Source organism: Ranitomeya variabilis, chromosome 5 (genome assembly GCF_051348905.1).
Source record: "Ranitomeya variabilis isolate aRanVar5 chromosome 5, aRanVar5.hap1, whole genome shotgun sequence".
Taxonomy (NCBI): domain Eukaryota; kingdom Metazoa; phylum Chordata; class Amphibia; order Anura; family Dendrobatidae; genus Ranitomeya; species Ranitomeya variabilis.
This window is the reverse complement of record NC_135236.1, coordinates 516,422,085-516,443,758: the sequence shown is the minus strand read 5'-3', so window position 1 is coordinate 516,443,758 and position 21,674 is coordinate 516,422,085. Positions and strand designations below refer to the sequence as shown.

Sequence of the window (21,674 nt, the reverse complement as noted above, 5' to 3'; positions counted from 1 at the left end):
GTTTTTGTCTTGCAGGTCAGGTTGAAGGCATGTATTTAGCATTATAAAATGCTGTATATCAGACATGGAAGGTGGTGGTCTTATCTCATATCAGTCATACCTGGTGACAGGCTCCCTTTAAATTCTCCTTGTAATAATCCACCATGAGCTCCAGTGCTAATCATACTCTCTTATTACAATATACGAATATTACGTAGTTTATAATACAAACAGTGTAGACACAATCAAAATGAACACATCTGTCTAACCAGTATCTGTTCGGCCAATGGAACTCACTTCAAAAGATTAGTGAAAATTAGAGTTTTAAATTTAAAGAAACCATGCTTGCTATTTTAATTTCATCATCCTGTGAGATTGTCCAGTGTTTTAATTTATTCATAGCTAAATAAATTATATTCAAGATTAAATAAGCAATACATGTTTTAATAAAAATGCCAAGTATTAATGTTTCTCTTTGTGGAGAGTGACAAGTTAAGCATGCCGAGATGAGGAGACTTAAAGCCACAGTACTCCTCTGGGAAATATGCAAATAGTCTCTTCAGAGAGGAAAAGGACTAGAACGCTAGTGCCACCTAAAAGTCAATGTCGACCCTTTAACGAGCCTTTTCACATGACTTAGGATAAAAGCCAAACCAGAATCTCAATTTGCAGACGCTGTGTTTCGGGGTACTGCCCCTCGTCAGTGCAAAGTGTGAGATCTGGTTTGGTTGTGTGAGAGGCATCTCACCTCCTCTTCCTCTCTGAAGAGACTATTTGCATATTTCCCAGAGAAGCATTGGGGCTTTAAGTCTCCTCATCTCGGCATGCTTAACATGTCACTCTCCAAAAGGAGAAACGTTACTACTTGGATCACGGTCAGACGCCTCTCACACAGCCAAACCAGATCTCACACTTTGCACTGATGAGGGGCAGTACCCCAAAGCACAGTGTCTGCAAATTTAGATTCTGGTTTGGCTTTTATCCTAAGTCATGTAAAAAGGCTTGTTAAAGGGCTGACATTGACTTTTAGGATTGCTATTTCCAATAGATGGCAAAAGAGTTCTAGTTCTCTTCCTCTCTGAAGAGACTATTTGTATAAAAATGCCAAGAACTCCTGCTAAATGCTGTAGTTCTCACAAAAGTGGAGTTTAGGAGATGTATACGGTGCCTAGATTCAAGCTTAAATGGACAGTCGGAAGGAATATTGTGAACTATTGTCAACCAGCCTCTCTCAACCTATCAATATTGCAAAGAGCTTTCTGATCAATGCTTACTGGCAGGCGATATATAGGCATGAGGAGGAGGTGTGGACAGAGGTGGTTATCCTGGGCACAAAATTCCTATGGGCACAGTATAGTAAGAAAGTAGCAGAGGCAATGCTAGTGCTAATGATCTCGTCAGACCACTTTGGCGTTATCACCAACATGATGCTGATACAGTTGGATCTTTTGACAGAGCAGTGAGTCATATGTTTTTTGCCCCACTACTTTATCCTGTAGTGCACAGGCTTCTGTAGGCAAAGAGCCTACAAGCTGTCATCATCCGGGCATTCCAGCACATGTCAGTTTAAATGGACATTTGGAGGACAATTGTGAGCTGTTGCTAACCAGCCTCTCTCAGCCTATCAACATTATGAAGAATGTTCTCAATAATGCTCATTATCAAGTGTTATACAGGCATGAGGAGGAGGGGTAAACAGGGGCAGTTATCCTGGAGATAAAAGTCCTAAGGACGCAGTATAGTAAGAAAGTAGCAGATGCATTGCTAGCATTGATGCTCTCCTCAGACCATTTTGAGCTTTTATAGCTCTGGAATCCTTGTATGGTTCTTACTCCTACCTGTAGCCGGGAAGCTGACATGCTCACCACCATGTTGTTTTCCCTGTCCCAGCTCCCATATCAGATCCCATCTTCCAGAGCCAGCGTACACCACGCAGGTCCCTGGGCAATGTTCACCTGCCCCCCGTTTCTTAAAGGGGCAGCACGCACTCCAAAAGTGTCCTCAACCTATTGCTCCCCTGTAGGGAGCTGCCTGAGCAACTCTAGTGTTTAGTTAGTCTTACCCTTGCTACTTACCGTATTTTTCTGACCATAAGACGCACTTTTTTTCCTCCAAATTTGGGAGGAAAGTGTGGGTGCGTCTTATGGTAGGGATGCAATGTGGGGAGGGGCAGCAGCGAGTGGGATTGCACTGGGAGACAGGAGGCAGAAAAATGTCCCCACTGCCTGGCTTCAGGAATCAGAGCTGGGGAAACCACATGGTCCCGATCATTAAAGTGCAGTGAATATTCATTAGCTGCTTCCCCGCCCACCTGTCAGCTGAGTGGTAAGTCAGGAGCAGCAAATGAATACTCCTTCACAGGGACACACATGGTTTCCCCAGCGCTGGATTTCTGCAGCAGCTGGGGGAGATCTGTGTGTCTGGTGGAGGAGGCAGGAGCAGGGGCCAGAGTGGAGACACAAGATCGCTGCATACCTGCCTGGGCTGTGCTGGATGCTGAGTGCTCCAGCACAAGGACCTGTGTGATGTCATGAAGAGGGCGGGCTGGAGCATCACATGGCAGCAGAGCCCTCCCTCTTCTGATGTCATCACAGGTCCTGCAGACACCACACTACAATCTGCAAGCTTACTCCTGTGCTGTGGAGAAGCAACAAGAGGGAGGGCTCTGTGTGTGCAGTTATGGGATGCTCCAGAATTTTACCTCACCACAGTATGGCTGGCTGCCACGATTAAAAGGTTAGTCACTACAACACACAATAACTTGTGGAGAATGTAACGTTTGTCCCTTTATGGTGCCCATCCAAGATGTCTTTATTCATCCCACCAACTCCAATACACATACCCTTAAAGCATACATCAACTGTAAGACCAGGAACGTCATTTATGCTCTTGTATGTCCTTGCAATAGGATTTATGTGGGGCAAACGTCTCAAGAACTACGGAAAAGAGCACAGAAGCACATCTCCACCATACGTCTGGCAGCCACAGATCAAGCAAAAGGTAAAATACTTACCCCCGTGGCAACACATTTCTTATCGACTCACAGGGGCTCCCCCACTAATAGTAAGATTGTGGGGTTACAGAGAGTTTTTTGTGGTGAAAGGGGTGGCAATATACATAGCCATCTTTTGCGCATGGAATCCAGGTGGATTTTTGACCTTCAGGCGGTTACGCCACTGGGACTCAATGAAGAGCTTCTCTTCAAGGGATTCCTGGGATAGATTATCAGCATGAATCTGGACGTATGTGATCTTGTGGATATTTACCTTTCTCTCTCTTGATGATTGGCTCTTTATTCATCATCTCTGTTCCAGGGAAACTGAGGGCATATGGAATGTGACGACGTGTATGTATATTGGATACCATCATTTTGGGAACTATCGTGTAGCTCCGGAAGCCATTACTGACCCATAGTGCTTAAAGAAATGATGGATGTGGATGGTGACTCAGGAGAACGGAAGCACCTTGGACCCAGATGAAACAAGTCTCTACAACATGACACTCAGAGCTGGATTTATCCTTTATTTGGACAGCTCATGGACTAATTCATTTTGACCTATATCATGGGAGAGGTGCTTGGACTATTGGGTCCAATTATGCATATATATGTTCAGGTGCTCTCTTGAATAAATAAGCAATATATGCTTTCCACTCATGTATACGGTGGCTTCTTTTTCCCCCCTCCCCCTCCCCCTCTTTCTTTGGGACACACCATGGTGGGCTGTTTATCATCTTATTGGGGACTTCAATACACCGTGGTGTGTTAATCATTAATGACCAATCATTGTCTCACTATGGACTTTGATGGGCACAATATCCTGCACGGTATGCATTATATATTGATGCATGCTTACGAAGTACTGTTGTATATATTGTCTGCCTATTAACAGGTTTTTCTCCTTAGGTGATAGGGCCTCATGGGGGCTCTACTTTTTGTGGCCACAATGCATACCAACACATTTTGTCCTGTTCCCCTCCACATTTTCTATTAGTGTTCCTCTCTTCTTTGTCCCTGATCAGCACATTCCCGTATAGTTAAGCTGCGATATCTATCTTTTTAGCTCTATTCCCTCATTACTGATTATACCGTATGCTCTCTGTATGTGCTGCTCGGTCCGGCCGGCTTGGGACAGCGCATGCGCAACGCGATCCTATCAGGAATCGCGGTGTGCGCACGCGCATTGTACCCTATGGAGGCTGCACTATTCCCAGCACTATGCTTGTGTATTCGATATGGCGCGTATGGTGCTCCCTCTCCCCGTGCCTCCTGGTGCCGTTTTTTGCTCCACAGCGGTATGTAATTATTATGATTTCATGTTCTATTTAAAGCAGCTTAATACACCTCTGGTCACTTCCCCTGACGAAGCTGCTGCGGCAGCGATACGTGTGGGGCCCGCTCTCACCATACCCCTGGTATAGCCTCAGGCTATTCTTCTGCCTCCTCTATTCGCCACATGGAGACCTAATTCTGGCTTACCACCCTGCACCATCCATGTTGCTCTCTCTCACCAGCCTGATGTATGTGTTCATTTGACCATCGACAGGTTGTATACACTTGGATGAGTTTGGATATTATTACTACGTTATATACATATATGGGCAGCAAGGGCACTCGCCCTGCACGGACGGCTTGCTTAGACACACCTGATTTGGTGTGTGATAGATATGCCATCAGGGTTTGCCTCTAGGGTCTTTCCATGTGGTTTCCCTCATATAGAATATATGCCTTGGGGTATGGTGTATGTATAGATGTGTATATCTTATTTTAAATGTTTTTATGTCTTTTTGAGGTGTAATAAAGGCTTGGTGATATTTATATATACATGATTTCTGCATCTGATTTTGTGTGGTTGTGCATACCATATGAGTCTGCCTTTCTCTTGGCTCCTTGTTAGTTGTGATGTACAGACTCGGTATTGCACCCCCTTGTGCTCATGAGTTCATATAGGACATTGGTGCGCCCCCATTTTGGCTTAATTCGTACAACACACAATAAAGCACTCTGCCACTCCTGTGGTGAACTATAACTCCCAGCATGCCATAGGATCTGCAGGACATGCTGGGAGTTATAGTTCTCCAAATGGGATCTCAAAGCAGCATGTTATTTTTCAGCACTGGAGTGGTGCTTTAAATATAAGCCCTGTGCCTCCATTCTTATACTCACCCTCCAGCGTCTTCACATAGTACTTCACAGCCACCACACTGGTCCCGCAGCTTCCAACATAACATACTATTATATATAGTAACAACACATATAATAGTATGTTTATGTTAGTAAATATTTTACCACCTTTTTTGCTTCAAATATTTTTTTCCCTATTTTCCACCTCTAAAACCTGGGTGCGTCTTATAGTCCGGTGCGTCTTATAGGTCCGAAAAATACAGTAGTTATTAGATCCCTGTTCCTGAATCCATCCTGTCTGTGCTGTTCCAGAATCCGTCCTGTCTGTGCCTGAACCTGAATCCACTTGAACCTTAATCAATCCTGTCAGAACCAGTGCCTGTGATACTAATCCCGTCTTGTCTGAACCAGTACCTGTGATTATGAACCCATCCTGTCTAAGCTAGCCGTCCTGTCAGAACAGTACCTGTGATCCTGAGTATGTTCTATCTAAATCATACATCGATTCTGAACCTGCACCAGTATCCTTTCTTCCAGTGTTCCTGTTCCTGTCCCCCCAGACACATCAACTCCTTATCTGCATTCCTGACTCTCAGAATAGGTGAGTATAAAATATATACAGGAGACTAAAATCCAAACAGGAGGTGAAGGAGATGGTAGAAAATAGTGAAAGAATAAGGTACTGAGAAGAAAAAATAATGTGGGGGTGAAGGGGGCATTATTAGCACTGTATACTGTAATGTCTAGATGAAACCAAAGGTCTAAGTAGGTGGGTTCTCAGGAGGTCAAAGAATATTTTGTAGCATCAATTCATCCTACCTCCTGATGAGCCATGTGTGTTGAAACATGTAGCGGTTACAAGCTACTGATATGATAAGTACCTCTGCTGCCTGCCTTGTTCCTAGACCATTAAGTCCAGTTTGTGAATGTTCTATTCCCCATCTTGGAACCAAAGCTGCCTGCCTGCATTCTTCCTTGAATGCCACATCATCTATTATAGGAACTCCCATGGTCAGCCATAGTGCTATATCCGCTGTCAAGTAGGGTAGCCAACCTCCACTGTTAGGCAGGCCAATTCAGACAGGAGACAGCATAGGGAGGGAAACTATTTATACACATCATTAATGTCAGATATCAATAATATACCTAATTAATATCTGAATGATGCTTAATGGTTTACTCACTCATTATTTGACACAAGCCACATTCTGAGCTTTAGCAGTCCGCTGGCGTTGCTAATTTTTCCCTTCATCCCCATTAGTGCATGAGTGGGTGATGTCACTTATCTAGAGGGTGAAGCAGGGCAGTAAGGGTCAGCTGCCGAGGAGCAGAGGCACCATTTTCGTATTGATATAACTAGGGTGCCAACCTCCGCTGATGGGTAGTGGTCAAGTTGAGGGTTCTTAACATAGAGTGAACCTAGTGTGCACTATTTATGTATGGTGCTTGTGTTGGTTTTATATATTCATATTAAAAGTTATATTTTATATCTCTTTTGGGGGGGCTATTTTAGTTTAATATTTTGTAGCATACTCAATTACTAGGTGCTAGAAAATCCATATCTATATGTGTTCATATTTTTTTAAGAACTTGAAGTAAAACTAGAGGATAATAAAGTCAAAAGAAGAATAGAAGAAGGTCTTTTGCCAGGGGATTCAGCTACTGACAGGCGGTGCAATCTGACCTGAAACTAAGTGGGGAAGGTCCCCTCTCCCCAGCCAGCACACGGCGTACCATTGAATGATATCAAAGAATCATCACTGACTGCACTGGATTTATTACTCTAACTTCTTTATTCATTTACTACTTCATCTAATTGGACTCACTATTTTGCTGTGGAACTACTGCAGCAGGTATCAAGATGTGGTGGCCATAGAGGTCTCTGCTACAGACCAGCCTTGCTGGGTCAGTCACCACCACCACCCGGCTGTACTAAATGGACACCCTGAGTCCCATCACCCTGGGATCAGTCACTCATACATCGATCACTCGCAGTATCCTCTTACAGAAGATATGGATGTACTTTTTAATATCGAGAGCCAAGGAACCCATGTACCTTCCTACTACAGCAAGTCCGTGCGAGCAGTACTGATGTACCCAGCTCCACATCATGGCCAGGTATGTAGCCCTCCTCTTCTACATCCTTGGTTGGATCACAGCAGCAAGGCTATAGGAGGACCTCATGCTGCATCACCATGGAACCTTCCTCCCTTCTCCAAGACCTACAGCCCACCCGGACCCCTTACTGTCTACCCTCCAGTTTCATCATCATTATCTTCCCTGGTTACAGGACATTCAAGCCCCACCTCTTCCCTTTCCCCCAGCACTACCAAAAGATGTCTCCCCAGACCCTTCCATATCTAACACTGGATCCACAGTTAATCGTTAAGAGGACAAGGATTACATCAAATATCATGTGTCCACCGAGTCCATGAAGCTGGAGTAATCTCACTCAAGAACCTCATGGGGAGCGTCGTCTTCTGCCCACTACTCCATCTCCAGCTACCAGTCCCATGTCCAAGACTACAGTCCAGAACTCTTTTCACCAAACTTCATTGGGGGATCTCCAACATGCTTCCTATGTAAATCTAGACCAAAGACACTCTCAGGTACAGGTATTGAATCCATCATCCATTTGTGTGCTGACTGACAAGTGTGAACAGAATCATATCTAGCAAGATTTTTTCATGGTATTTAATCCATCATCCGTTTGAGTGCTGACTGACTAGTGTGAACAGAATCATATCTAGCAAGATTTTTTCATGGTATTTAATCCATCATCCGTTTGTGTGCTGACTGACAAGTGTGAACGGAATCATATCTAGCAAAAATTTTTCATGGTATTTAATCCATCCATCACTCCTGTGGTGTTTTTTTTTTCTTTTTGGTTTCTGCTTTAAAGGGTTCAAAGGTATTTTTTTCCTTTTTCAGTTTTATGGCCTTGTTCAGCATTGGTTGTTTACCTTGCATAGTAATGCCTGTTCTGGCCTTGTTCTAATTAGTTAATTACCTATTGTGGCCATTTGGTGCCTGATGCTAGCAGACATTTCATTTCATATATATTCAGCTCTAGCTTGGGATAGCACGAGTGCAGGGTCACACGTGCAACAGGTATTAAGTGCAGCAGGATAAAGTGCTCGGTAGTTATACAATGGCAGTCGGACAGGGCAGGAGACAGGTAAGGTGAATAAGTTTTTCATACAAACATGCTTCTTGGTCAGTCATACTACATTATGCATTGATCATATCAATCTGCTTCTTATTTGTTTTTACTTCTGCTTTCTCACAACTCGCCCGCCCTTTAACACATTCTGTGCACTCTCTCCATATCCACCCCTCCCTTCTCCTCTCTCCCATATATAACTCTGAGGCTCTACTGACATTTCTTACCCACTCCAATCCATCCAATACCTCCTCGCAGCACTCAAGACGTTCATACAAATCATTCCACCACCTGCTCTTTCTGTTTTTTCTCCTTTTGCTAGTTGCAGGTGACATCTCCCCCAACCCTGGGCCTCCCTCCACCAGCATACATTACTCTCCACCAGCTGCATATAGAAACCCTGCTAATCTTATTAACATTTACTGCATGCTTTCTCCTATCGCTTTCCAATGTGCTCTCTGGAATGCACGGTCTGTGTGTAACAAACTAAATTACATTCACGATTTTTTCCTCTCTAATTCCCTTAACCTTCTGGCTATTACAGAAACCTAGATCCAGCATTCAGACACCACCGCCGCTGCTGCTCTCTCATTTGGTGGGCTGAAATTTTTACATACTTCAGACCTGAGAACAGACAGGGTGGAGGTGTTGGTTTGCTCCTTTCATCACAATGTGTGTGAGAATCAAACTGCACTCAGATGTCATCCGAGTGCAGTCCTATTGGAATACCTGGGGTGGACCCGCAGATCCATGACAACAAACCTCCCAAGGATGAGCTGACCAGGTAGACCACTCCCTATACAGGGAGCATTAGGGGCAGACCCAAGGGAGACTATTGCCGCAGAAGCTGGAACCCGGAGACAGGTAGTAGGAAGTACAAGATAAAGAAGCTAAGTGCAGGACGGACAGAGTGAGGCAAGATGAAGTACAGTTAGGTAAGAGCTGGGAACCAGCGAGACCAAAGGAGAACCGCGAAGGGGAAGACACAAAGGAAGCAGGACAGAGACACAAGACCACAGAGTACGGAGAGGACACCGGGAGGACTGGACTGGACGAGGAGACAAGGAAGCCTGGGAAAGGCAGAGAAGCCGAACTGGCTGGACAGAGCGGAGACTCAGAACAGGCAGTGCAAAGACAATGGTGGACCTTAGTCACAGAAGCACAAATGACAGACAGGCAAGCAGCAGAGGAAGGAATCACCTTATATACATGGAGTGCTGGAGGACTTCCGGGTCACGGTCCTCCAGGATCATAGAGAGGAGATACAGAGCGCCTGCAAATCAGAAAGAGGAAGTGCTGGAGTGGGCGGTGCGCACGCGCACCCGATGAGTACCAGAGAGCAGAGAAAGAAGGAGAGGACGAGCGCCTGCAGGAGGAGCGCGCCGCAGCGGGTAAGAATGAGCGGAAGGAGTGGCCGTGACAATGTGGTTTCCAGGTCATCCCCCGGTTCCCTCACTTACATTTCCTTCCTTTGAAGTCCATGCCGTCAGACTCTTTAAGCCCTTCTCCTTGCAAGTGGCGGTTGTTTATCGCCCTCCTGGCTCCTGCCGCCAGTTTCTAGACCACTTTGTCACCTGGCTTACTCACTTTCTATCCTGTGACATCCCCACCCTCATCATGGGAGACTTTAATATCCCAATCAATGATCCCCTCTCCCAATCTGCCTCTCATGTTCTTTCTCTAACTTCTTCATTCGGCCTCTCACAGTTTACTAATTCTCCTACGTATGAGGACGGGAATACTGTGGACCTGGTTTTCTACCATCCCGGCTCACTGCACGACTTCACTAACTCCCCTCTCCCACTCTCGGACCACAACCTTCTTTCCTTCTCTGTCAAGAATTGTCTCCTCACCCTGTACACCCCCACTTACCACACTTATCGGAATACACATACCATTAATATCCAGCAGCTTATGGGCAATCTCCACACATCTTTAGCCCCATCTCCTTCCTCTCTTGTCCAGACTTAGCATTGTCACACTTTAATAATACACTGAAGAATGCCCTAGATGAAGCAGCACCTTCTACATGCAGAAAGACCCAAAACAGACAATGGCAGCCCTGGCACACAATGCAAACACGCTTTCTTCAGCACTGCTCAAGGTGTGCAGAGCGGCAGTGGAGAAAATCTCTCTTAGCAGAAGACTTCATCCACTATAAGTTCATGCTCAAAACCTATAACTCTGCCCTTCATCTCGCCAAACAATCGTACTTTACCACCCTCATCACCTCACTATCCAACAATCCAAAACGACTTTTTGAAACCTTAAACTCCCTCCTGAAGCCTAAAGTACAGGCCCCCATCACCAACCTTAGCGGTGAGGATCCGGCCACTTATTTCCTAGAAAAAATCAACCACATCCATCAGGATATCTCAGCCCAATCTCCTCAGGGCCTGGATCCCCTTCCATGCCGCACCTCAAGCTCACTAGACATCTTTGATCCTGTTTCAGAAGAAGAAGTTTCCAAGCTCCTCGCTTCTGCTCAGCCTACAACCTGCAACAGTGACCCCATTCCTTCACATCTCCTGCAGTCTCTCTCACCAGTGGTCACCTCTCACCTGAATAAAATATTTAACCTCTCTCTTTCTTCAGGTATCTTTCCCTCCTCATTTAAACATGCCATCATAACCCCTTTACTTAAAAAGCCATCCCTAGACCAGAACTGCACTGCTAACTACAGACCTTTATCTAACCTTTCCTTCATCTGTAAACTCCTGGAACACTTGGTCCACTCCCGTCTAATCCGCTTTCTCTCGGATAACTCTCTTCTTGACCCCTTATAATCTGGTTTCTGCTTTTTACACTCCACTGAAACTGCCCTCAGTAAAGTCTCTAATGATCTAATAACAGCTAAATCCAAAGGTCATTGCTCCTTGCTGATTCTCCTGGATCTCTCTGCCGCATTTGACACTGTGGATGACCAGCTCCTCCTCACTATGCTCCGCTCTATGGGCCTCAAGGACACAGCCCTCTCCTGGTTCTCCTCCTACCTCTCTGACCGCTCCTTCACTGTATCTTTTGCTGGCTCCCCTTCCTCTCCTCGTCCCCTTACTATCTTGATTCCGTAGGGCTCAGTCCTAGGCCCCCTCCTCTTCTCTCTATACACTGCCCCTATTGGACAAACAATCAGCAGATTTGGGTTCCAGTATCATCTCTATGCTGACGACACCCAATTATACAAATCTTCCCCTGTCATCACCCCTACCCTAATTAAAAATACCAAGGATTGTCTGACTGCTGTCTCTAACATCATGTCCTCCCTCTATCTGATACTAAATCTCTCCAAAACTGAACTTCTTGTGTTTCTCCCCTCTACTAACCTCACTCTACCTAACATTGAAACTACCCTGGAGAGTACAACCATAACTCCCAAGCAGCATGCCCGCTGTCTTGGGGTCATATTCGACACCGAGCTTTCCTTTACTCCCTATATCTGATCACTCACTCGCTCTTGTCACCTGCAACTTAAAAACATCTCCAGAATCCAACCTTTTCTCACCTTTGAAACTGCTAAGACTCTTAGGCCATGTGCACACGTTCAGGATTGTTAGCGTTTTTTTCGCGTTTTTTCGCTATAAAAACGTGATAAAAACGCGAAAAAAAACGCTTACATAAGCCTCCTATTATTTACAGGGTATTCCGCATTTTTTGTGCAAATGTTGCGATTTTTTCCGCGAAAAAATCGCATAGCGGAAAAAAAAGCAACATGTTCATTAAAAATGCGGAATTGCAGGGATTCCGCACACCTAGGGGTCCATTGATCTGCTTACTTCCCGCACGGGGCTGTGCACACCATGCGGGAAGTAAGCAGATTATATGCGGTTGGTACCCAGGGTGGAGGAGAGGAGACTCTCCTCCACGCACTGGGCACCATATAAGTGGTCAAAAAATAAGAAATAAAATAATAAACAGTCCTATACTCACCCTCGATGTATTCCCGCCTCCTCGCACGCTGCCGTTCGGTTCCTGTAGCTGGTGTGCGCTGAAGGACCTCGCCGAATGACGTCACTGTCCTGTGATTGGTCGTGAGCGGTCATGTGACCGCTCACGTGACCGTGACGTCACGGGAGGTCCTGTGCGCACAGACCAGCTAGAAGAGGAGCCGGACGGCCGCTGAGGAGATGTCTGGGTGAGTATAAGCATTTTTTTATTTTTTTTATTATTTTTAAACATTCTATCTTTTACTATAGATGCTGCATAAGCTGCATCTATAGTAAAAAGTTGGTCACACTTGTCAAACGCTATGTTTGACAAGTGTGACCAACCTGTCAGTCAGTTTTCCAAGCGATGCTACAGATCGCTTGGAAAACTTTAGCATTCTGCAAGCTAATTACGCTTGCAGAATGCTAAAAAAACGCGAAAAAAACGGAAAAAAAACGCAAAAAAAAAATGCGGATTTCTTGCAGAAAATTTCCGGTTTTCTTCAGGAATTTTTCTGCAAGAAATCCGCAACGTGTGCACATACCCTTACTGTCCATCTTATTCATTCACGTCTGGACTACTGCAATTCTCTTCTGATCAGTCTCCCTCTTACCAAACTTTCTCCTCTCCAATCCATCTTGAATGCGGCAGCCAGGGTCATATTTCTGTCCAGCCGTTTCTCCGATGCCTCCATCTTGTGCCAGTCATTACACTGGCTACCCATTCGCTACAGGGTCCAGTATAAACTCATCTCTCTCACCCACAAAGCTCTCCACAGTTCTGCACTGCCTTATATCTCCTCTCTCATCTCTGTCTATCGGCCTACATGTGTCCTCCATTCTACAAATGACTTAAAACTAACATCCCCCGTAATCCGAACCTTGCACCTCCATCTCCAAGACTTCTCTCGTGCTGCGTCAGCTCTCTGGAATGCACTTCCCCAGGCGATCAGACTGATACCTAGCCCCGACCTATTGAAGCACGCTTTGAAAACCCATCTTTTCAAACAAGCCTACCACATCAACTACTCAGTAAACTAACTTTGCTCTGTTCCCTCCTTCCAAATATTATTCTGAATCTGCTTTTAGGGCTGGCGGAACGCACCAAGTATAAGGTGAAATAATATTAGTTGCGTTCGCAGACCGGGGTCCACCGTGTAGGGGAAACCTGCTGCTAGTAAATGGCTGCGCTATATGGCAGTGGAAGCGAACCCTGTTACTTCACAGGGCCGCAATACCGCACAAAAGAGCGCAAGCAAGGAGTCGCCGAACTCAGTCCATAGACTCGGGATTGAAGTCCATACAGACTACTTGCGCACAATACCGCAACTGGGTGTAATAGGTAACTAACAGAAATAGTATAAGGCACAAGGGTGCGAGCTGTGCCGTGCAGGCTGACACCACTAATCACCCAGACGTGGGTTAGGAAGCGCTCTCCTGGCGCATGGCGCCACACTGGCGGTCACAGCAATGGACGCTGTATCGTGTGTAACACGTTGTGAGTTTAGTCGAGCGCTAGATAGCAGCCATACACCATACACGAGCAGTCATACTTTAGGGATGGGCTTATTTAAGGAACGACTTGCACTCATCAACAAACACACATATACAATTGTACACTAGCGCATGGCCGTGCGGTCATGCGAAGCATATATAGCTGCAGCATGAACAGGACCTTCCAAAAAAGGACCAATGGGAAGCTGCTACAGAAGTTCAGCACCTTCAGGACCTTCCTGGAGGACCAATGGGATCCGCTGCAGTATCTGAGCATGTGACCCTCGATCTCCAACGGGAGATCTCACCCTGGGCATGCTCAGAAAGGAAAAAGCAGGACTTAGTCCCAAAAGCGTCTGCTCGCCGCTGCCCAGCACTGGTAGAAGCTAGAAAAGCACTAGCAACCCTAAGCACAGAGTGAGACTGAGCCAGGCGCTGGGACTGACGTCTCTGCTGAGCAGGCTCCAATGCGGCAGAAGAAGAATGGGAGACCGCAGCAGAAACGGCCCGAGATTCCCCCTGTGCAGAAGCGGGAACTAACATCTGCACCCTGCCATTCATCTGTCTTCACACCCTCTATGCACACGATAACTGCGCTTGATACTTGACTATTGCACTTAAACACATGGGCTGATGTCTGGATCATGCAGCTTGATATGAAAATCCCTATTTATTAGAAATGCCAGACCTGAAATAACAAGCACTTTTCACCTATTGTGTCCTCCCCATTTCCTTGTAGATTGTAAGCTTGCGAGCAGGGACTTCACTCCTAATGTCACTGTTTAAATTGTCTTAACTTGTATTGAATTTATTGTCTGTACATGTCCCCAATTAATTGTAAAGTGCTGCAGAATATGTTGGCGCTATATAAATAAAATAAAAATTATTATTAAGGTAAGAAACAGAGAAATAATCAGGTAGTGAGAAGAAAAAAAAGGGAAGCAAAGGGGAAATCATTAGTACTGTATCATATACAGGTCCTTCTCAAAAAATTAGCATATAGTGTTAAATTTCATTATTTACCATAATGTAATGATTACAATTAAACTTTCATATATTATAGATTCATTATCCACCAACTGAAATTTGTCAGGTCTTTTATTGTTTTAATACTGATGATTTTGGCATACAACTCCTGATAACCCAAAAAACCTGTCTCAATAAATTAGCATATTTCACCCGTCCAATCAAATAAAAGTGTTTTTTAATAACAAACAAAAAAACCATCAAATAATAATGTTCAGTTATGCACTCAATACTTGGTCGGGAATCCTTTGGCAGAAATGACTGCTTCAATGCGGCGTGGCATGGAGGCAATCAGCCTGTGACACTGCTGAGATGTTATGGAGGCCCAGGATGCTTCAATAGCGGCCTTAAGCTCATCCAGAGTGTTGGGTCTTGCGTCTCTCAACTTTCTCTTCACAATATCCCACAGATTCTCTATGGGGTTCAGGTCAGGAGAGTTGGCAGGCCAATTGAGCACAGTAATACCATGGTCAGTAAACCATTTACCAGTGGTTTTGGCACTGTGAGCAGGTGCCAGGAAGCATGAAGTGCTCCAAAATCTCCTGATAGCTAGCTGCATTGACCCTGCCCTTGATGAAACACAGTGGACCAACACCAGCAGCTGACATGGCACCCCACACCATCACTGACTGTGGGTACTTGACACTGGACTTCAGGCATTTTGGCATTTCCTTCTCCCCAGTCTCCCTCCAGGCACCTTGATTTCCGAATGACATGCAAAATTTGCTTTCATCAGAAAAAAGTACTTGGGACCACTTAGCAACAGTCCAGTGCTGCTTCTCTGTAGCCCAGGTCAGGCGCTTCTGCCGCTGTTTATGGTTCAAAAGTGGCTTTACCTGGGGAATGCGGCACCTGTAGCCCATTTCCTGCACACGCCTGTGCACGGTGGCTCTGGATGTTTCCACACCAGACTCAGTCCACTGCTTCCTCAGGTTCCCCAAGGTCTGGAATCGGTCCTTCTCCACAATCTTCCTCAGGGTCCGGTCACCTCTTCTCATTGTACAGCGTTTTCTGCCACATTGTTTCCTTCCAACAGACTTACCATTGAGGTGCCTTGATACAGCACTCTGGGAACAGCCTATTTGTTGAGAAATTTCTTTCTGGGTCTTACCCTCTTGCTTGAGGGTGTCAATGATGGCCTTCTTGACATCTGTCAGGTCGCTAGTCTTACCCATGATGGGGGTTTTGAGTAATGAACCAGGCAGGGAGTTTTTAAAAGCCTCAGGTATCTTTTGCATGTGTTTAGAGTTAATTAGTTGATTCAGAAGATTAGGGTAATAGGTCGTTTAGAGAACCTTTTCTTGATATGCTAATTTATTGAGACAGGTTTTTTGGGTTATCAGGAGTTGTAGGCCAAAATCATCAGTATTAAAACAATAAAAGACCTGACAAATTTCAGTTGGTGGATAATGAATCTATAATATATGAAAGTTTAATTGTAATCATTACATTATGGTAAATAATGAAATTTAACACTATATGCTAATTTTTTGAGAAGGACCTGTAGATGAAGCCAGCGACCTAAGTTGGCTGATCCCTATAAAGCAACTCACAAAGTATTTTGTAGCATATCCAAGTACTATGTAGTTTCAATAGAGGAAGTAAGGCCTTCCATAAGCAAAATCTCATAATCTCTTATCTTTGCTTGCCTCAATGAGAAGGGGAAGCAGTTATTTTTTTTCCAAAGTAATGGGATGCATTCACTGACAGCCATTACTAAAAGTTGTAGTAGAGAGTGCCTGTATGAGGTTGTATAAGATGATAGGAGTCTCGCAGTGGTGCAGCAGGCCAAATATTTTTTAAGCCAATCAAGTTTGACTATTTTAGTTTTAAAAACAGGTGTTGTCGGATGAAAACTCACTGATCGGTGAGGTCTTAAAGGGCCACTGTCACCCCCCTCCAGCCGTTATAAACTAAAAGAGCCACCTTGTGCAGCAGTAATGCTGCATTCTAACAAGGTGGCTCTTTTAGTTTTAGGTTCAAGCATACCCCAAATAAAACGTTTTTATACTTAGCCACAATTCCTGACTCTAGCCACGTAGGCGGGTCCTCACTCCCCAGCTTGGCCAGCTCCTCTGCCGTCACTCACATCTTCCTGCGCTTTCGGCGCCGCCCTAATCACATGGCAGTGACATCATCGCAGGTCCTACAGCTATTTGCTGTGCAGCAGATCCATCCTGGTGTTCTGTGGATGTCTTTTGTTCTCTGGTATCAGCCATTACATCAGACGGCCAGAGCTTACTGCGTCTGCGCAGGACACCAGTACACAGAGCAGGCGCCGGATTTGAAACGATAACAGCGCTGAGGGGGCGGCGCCGAAAGCGCAGGAAGATGTGAGTGACGGCAGAGGAGCTGGCCAAGCTGGGGAGTGAGGACCCGCCTACGTGGCTAGAGACAGGAATTGTGGCTAAGTATAAAAACGTTTTATTTGGGGTATACTTGAACCTAAAACTAAAAGAGCCACCTTGTTAGAATGCAGCATTACTGCTGCACAAGGTGGCTCTTTTAGTTTATAACGGCTGGAGGGGGGTGACAGTGGCCCTTTAACTGCTGGAACCTGCACAGACTTGCAGAACAAGGATTTTATTTCCTGACGGGACACTTATCTCTGTTACAATGTACAGTGGCAGGTCAAATGCCTGACCGCAGATCCATTCATTTTCTATGGAGCTGTCAGAAAACGCTGAGTGCAACGCTCAGCAGCCTAATAGGGAATACATTAAGCATGTGCACTCCTATTCCATTCTAATAAGGATAAAATGTCCCCATTTTGCATATCAAGGCTCCCACCGATCAATAAGTGATAGGTGATCATTTCTTTTCATTGGGCAGCCCTTTTAAGTTGGGTTAAATGACTGTTATCCACAAGTCACTTAGTGAAGCATTAAATAAACTTGCAGCGTTATAAATGTTTTATGTAACCCCTGAGTGTGATGAATTTTATCTGATCTGACATTAATCCTGTTATGTTGAACAAAAGCAGAAAATTCATGCTGTTTTTTTTAAACCGAACATTTGGTCACGTGCTGAATGATTAACAGATAGGCATAAGAAATGCAGACTTTAGAAAATCTGTTTCCCCAAAAATAGTTTTATTAAGTTGCATGCAATAATAAGTAGTTGCTGACAATTGTTTAATGTTAGTTATTTCATGGAGCTTTTTTGTATCACTGCAAAAGCCAATATTAATGCAGTATCTAAACTACAGTCAGGACAGGGACATAGAATGCAACCTGCAAAGTACTTTGTTTTTTTTCAAACAATGTTGGTACTTCTAAGGGCAGGTGCAGACAAGAGTATTTTTGGACTGAGTGTGATCCGACAAAACATCGGACCGCACTCAATCCAATGATATTCTCTGGGGCTGTACACATGTCCAATATTTTCCTAGGGCAAAGCCTGTTAGAGGAAAAAAATTGCTGCCTGCCTGAGTTTAATCTGATATTGAAATAGCACTCAGCCTTGCAAGTCCATGAGTCTGTGGAAAACATTGGATATTTCTGCGCACTGACAGAATGGAGAACACTGATAATTGTTTTTCTTCATCTTCTCCTCATCTGAGAGAATTGGAGCACACAATGACCACACTCTGAGGTTTTTCAGAGTTTGATTAGAATGTCATTTGCATAAACGACCTTATTCTCTCAGGTGAGAAAAACTACGGTCATCTACCCCTACCCTAAAGGCCCCGTCACACATAGCGACGCTGCAGCGATACAGACAACGATGCCGATCGCTGCAGCGTCGCTGTTTTGTCGTTGTGTGGTCGCTGGAGAGCTGTCACACAGACCGCTCTCCAGCAACCAACGATGCCGAGGTCCCCGGGTAACCAGGGTAAACATCGGGTTGCTAAGTGCAGGGCCGCGCTTAGTAACTCGATGTTTACCCTGGTTACCAGTGTAAAATGTAAAATAACAAACAGTACATTCTCACCTTCGCGTCCCCCGGCGTCCGCTTCCTGCACTGACTGAGCGCCGGCCCTAACAGCAGAGCGGTGATGTCACCGCTGTGCTGTACTTTCACTTTCCGGCCGGCAGTCAGTCAGTGCAGGAAGCGGACGGCAAGGGACCTGACGGACACCGGAATGTGAGTATGTACTGTTTGTTTTTTTTCACATTTACGATGGTAACCAGGGTAAACATCGGGTTACTAAGCGCGGCCCTGCGCTTAGTAACCCGATGTTTACCCTGGTTACCAGTGAAGACATCGCTGAATCCTTGTCACACACACCGATTCAGCGATGTCAGTGGGACCTCAACGACAAAAAAAAGTCCAGGCCATTCCGACACGACCAGCGATCTCACAGCAGGGGCCTGGTCGCTGGTACGTGTCAAACATAGCGAGATCGCTACTGAGGTCGTTGTTGCGTCACAAAACTTGTGACTCAGCAGCGATCTCGCTAGCGATCTCGCTATGTGAGACGGGGCCTTAACAGTGGCTTGGAACAAATCTGGCCCATACTAGGTTCCTATGGATATTTTAATTACTTTTGTGAAAAATGTGGGGCTGTAATGGCAGCTTACTATCCCCTTGAATTGTGTGTAACAGGACACCAAGCTCAGCAGGGGAGTCCAGCCTTCTCAAGCTTCAGAGAAGAAGTTCACACCTCTGTCAGCTAGCTAGTCTCCATGATCCTACAGCAAGATCCCCTGCTGGATACCATGTGGTTACTGCTTTGTTGAGTCAGCTATGGTTTCATAAGGAGAATATGTACTTGTCGTACATCCTGTCCACATACGGTTACATTTTTGAGATCTCTGGAATAGACCAAACACCTTCCAGGGTCTTGATCCATTTTAGCACCACAAGGTGGGGAGATATGCAGAATGGCTAACAGGAGCCAGGTAGCAAATCTGTGGTCTTAACACGTAACAGAGGCCCAGCCGCATCAATGGTGCCAAAACCGCCACCCTAGGACTGTTCATTAAGAAATGATGACCCATCTTATGTTCTGCAGATGTTATTATTATTATTATTATTATTTATTGTTATAGCGCCATTTATTCCATGGCGCTTTACATGTGAGGAGGGGTGTACATAAGGCTAGGTTCCCATTGCGTTAATGGGATAGCGCTAACGGACAGCGTTGCACGGCGAAATTAACGCCATGCACCGCGTCCGTTAGCGCTCCCATTGCCGGCAATGTTAGAGCGCATTGCTAGCGCGTGTCATTTTCGGCACGCGCTAGCGATGTGCCGGTCTTTTGTAGCGCGCCTCGGACGCTGCTTGCAGCGTCCGCGGCGCGCCAGAGGTCCGTTCCCCGCTCTTGCAGATCGGGGATCTGCGAGAGCGGGGACGTTAACGCGACCCCTGAACGCGGCCCCGAAAAAGACATTGCGTTAGCGCAATCCGCTAGCGCTCGCGCTAAACGGATTGCACTAACGCAATCTGAACCTAGCCTAATAAAAACAAGTACAATAATCTTAAACATTACAAGTCATAACTGGTACAGGAGGAGAGAGGACCCTGCCCACGAAGGCTCACAATCTACAAGGGATGGGTGAGAATACAGTAGGTGAGGATAGAGCTGGTCATGCAGCGGTTTGGTTGATTGGTGGTTACTGTGTTAGATGCTAAAGGCAAGGGGAGGGGATTTAGGTTCAGCCTAGAGGGCAGGAGGAGAGTAACCCAAAGGGGATAAAGGCTGGTATAAGTCCATGTGGTCTATCTCTCTCTGTTATGCATGCCGTTCATTTAGAAAGTGTTGGCCCCATTGAGTAACATGCTATGAAGGACCTAGGAACTAGCTGGCAGCCCATGCCCCCTGTGGCCCAGCACACACATGGTCAAGCAGCAACCCAATAATTGACATGTTCTGTCTACTTATACCTGTAAACTTCACCAATATTTGCATATCTGACCATTGTATATGTATAACCCTTGTGCATATAGTGTATTGTCTAGTGAGCCCTTAAAGCAATTAAATTTATAATTTAACCTTGGGCTGCTCTTTTATCTCGATCCACGAATCCACACATCTGTTTCTCGGTTTAACTTGCCATGCTACCAGGCTGGTTAGTGGCCCATTATAATCCTGTTAACGAACTGGGCATATATCTAACGAGGAACTGGTGGAAGTCCTAGCCGGCTGATATCACTCTGTTTCACAGGTGCTAGTAAAAGGGGCCTCTCAGCCTGTCAGGGTTATCAGCTGCTGCATGGGTCACATTCTCTCACTCCCAGTGCCTCCCTGTGCCCCTGTATACAGGGGGCATTTGTGTAAAACCGTGCCAAGCTGACCTTACATGTCTGCAGAGGGTGCGAAATGTCACATTGGTGAAAGTGGGGAGACCGCACATCGTGATACTTCTGACATTATAGTGACATGAGGCGGGCTGGTGAGGTGCGGGTGCATCACAACTCTTATTCAATACATTCAGTCATTCAAGACCACTATATCACTATAAAGCACAAAAAAGTCCATCACTGGTTATGATACAATTAGTCCCCCACAAAACAATTTGTTCTAATTATATATTGAATTCCCTTTATTTAATTTATAGTATGCCAAAAAAACATCTAATAGCAACTTACTATGAATTTAGGTAACCGCACACACAGATTGACAGCAGCTGTAGGAAACACACAAGATAGACATCTGGAAATTGGAGCAAAATTTGTATTTTCCTTATTTAAAACCATAGGTATAGATTTTAAATAATGGAAAACTGTTATAAACACTTGTTATTCTGCTAATGATTTTTTCACTAAGTTATAGCAAACTAGACAGGTCTAAGAACATTATAAGGTATTGAAGATACATCTTTTCATATAGACGTTTTACAAAATGTATAAATTACACTCAGTTACTAAATTAATCCGCTTTAGGTACCACTGCAGAGAGTTGGTATTTATTTATGTAGATCTATACATACCTATATGTAAGGTCAATTTTTTGCCATTTTCAATTAGATTAATTAAGGATTGAATAACCACATAAAAATGTCAAATCTCCTTGTAGTATATG

At 45.0% G+C, this 21,674-nt stretch overlaps 1 pseudogene; it reads left to right on the top strand.

Annotated features, from left to right (window-relative positions):
- Positions 1 to 1,367: 1,367 nt before the first annotated feature.
- Positions 1,368 to 8,128, top strand: LOC143775076 (trans-acting T-cell-specific transcription factor GATA-3-like; annotated as a pseudogene).
- Positions 8,129 to 21,674: the final 13,546 nt, after the last annotated feature.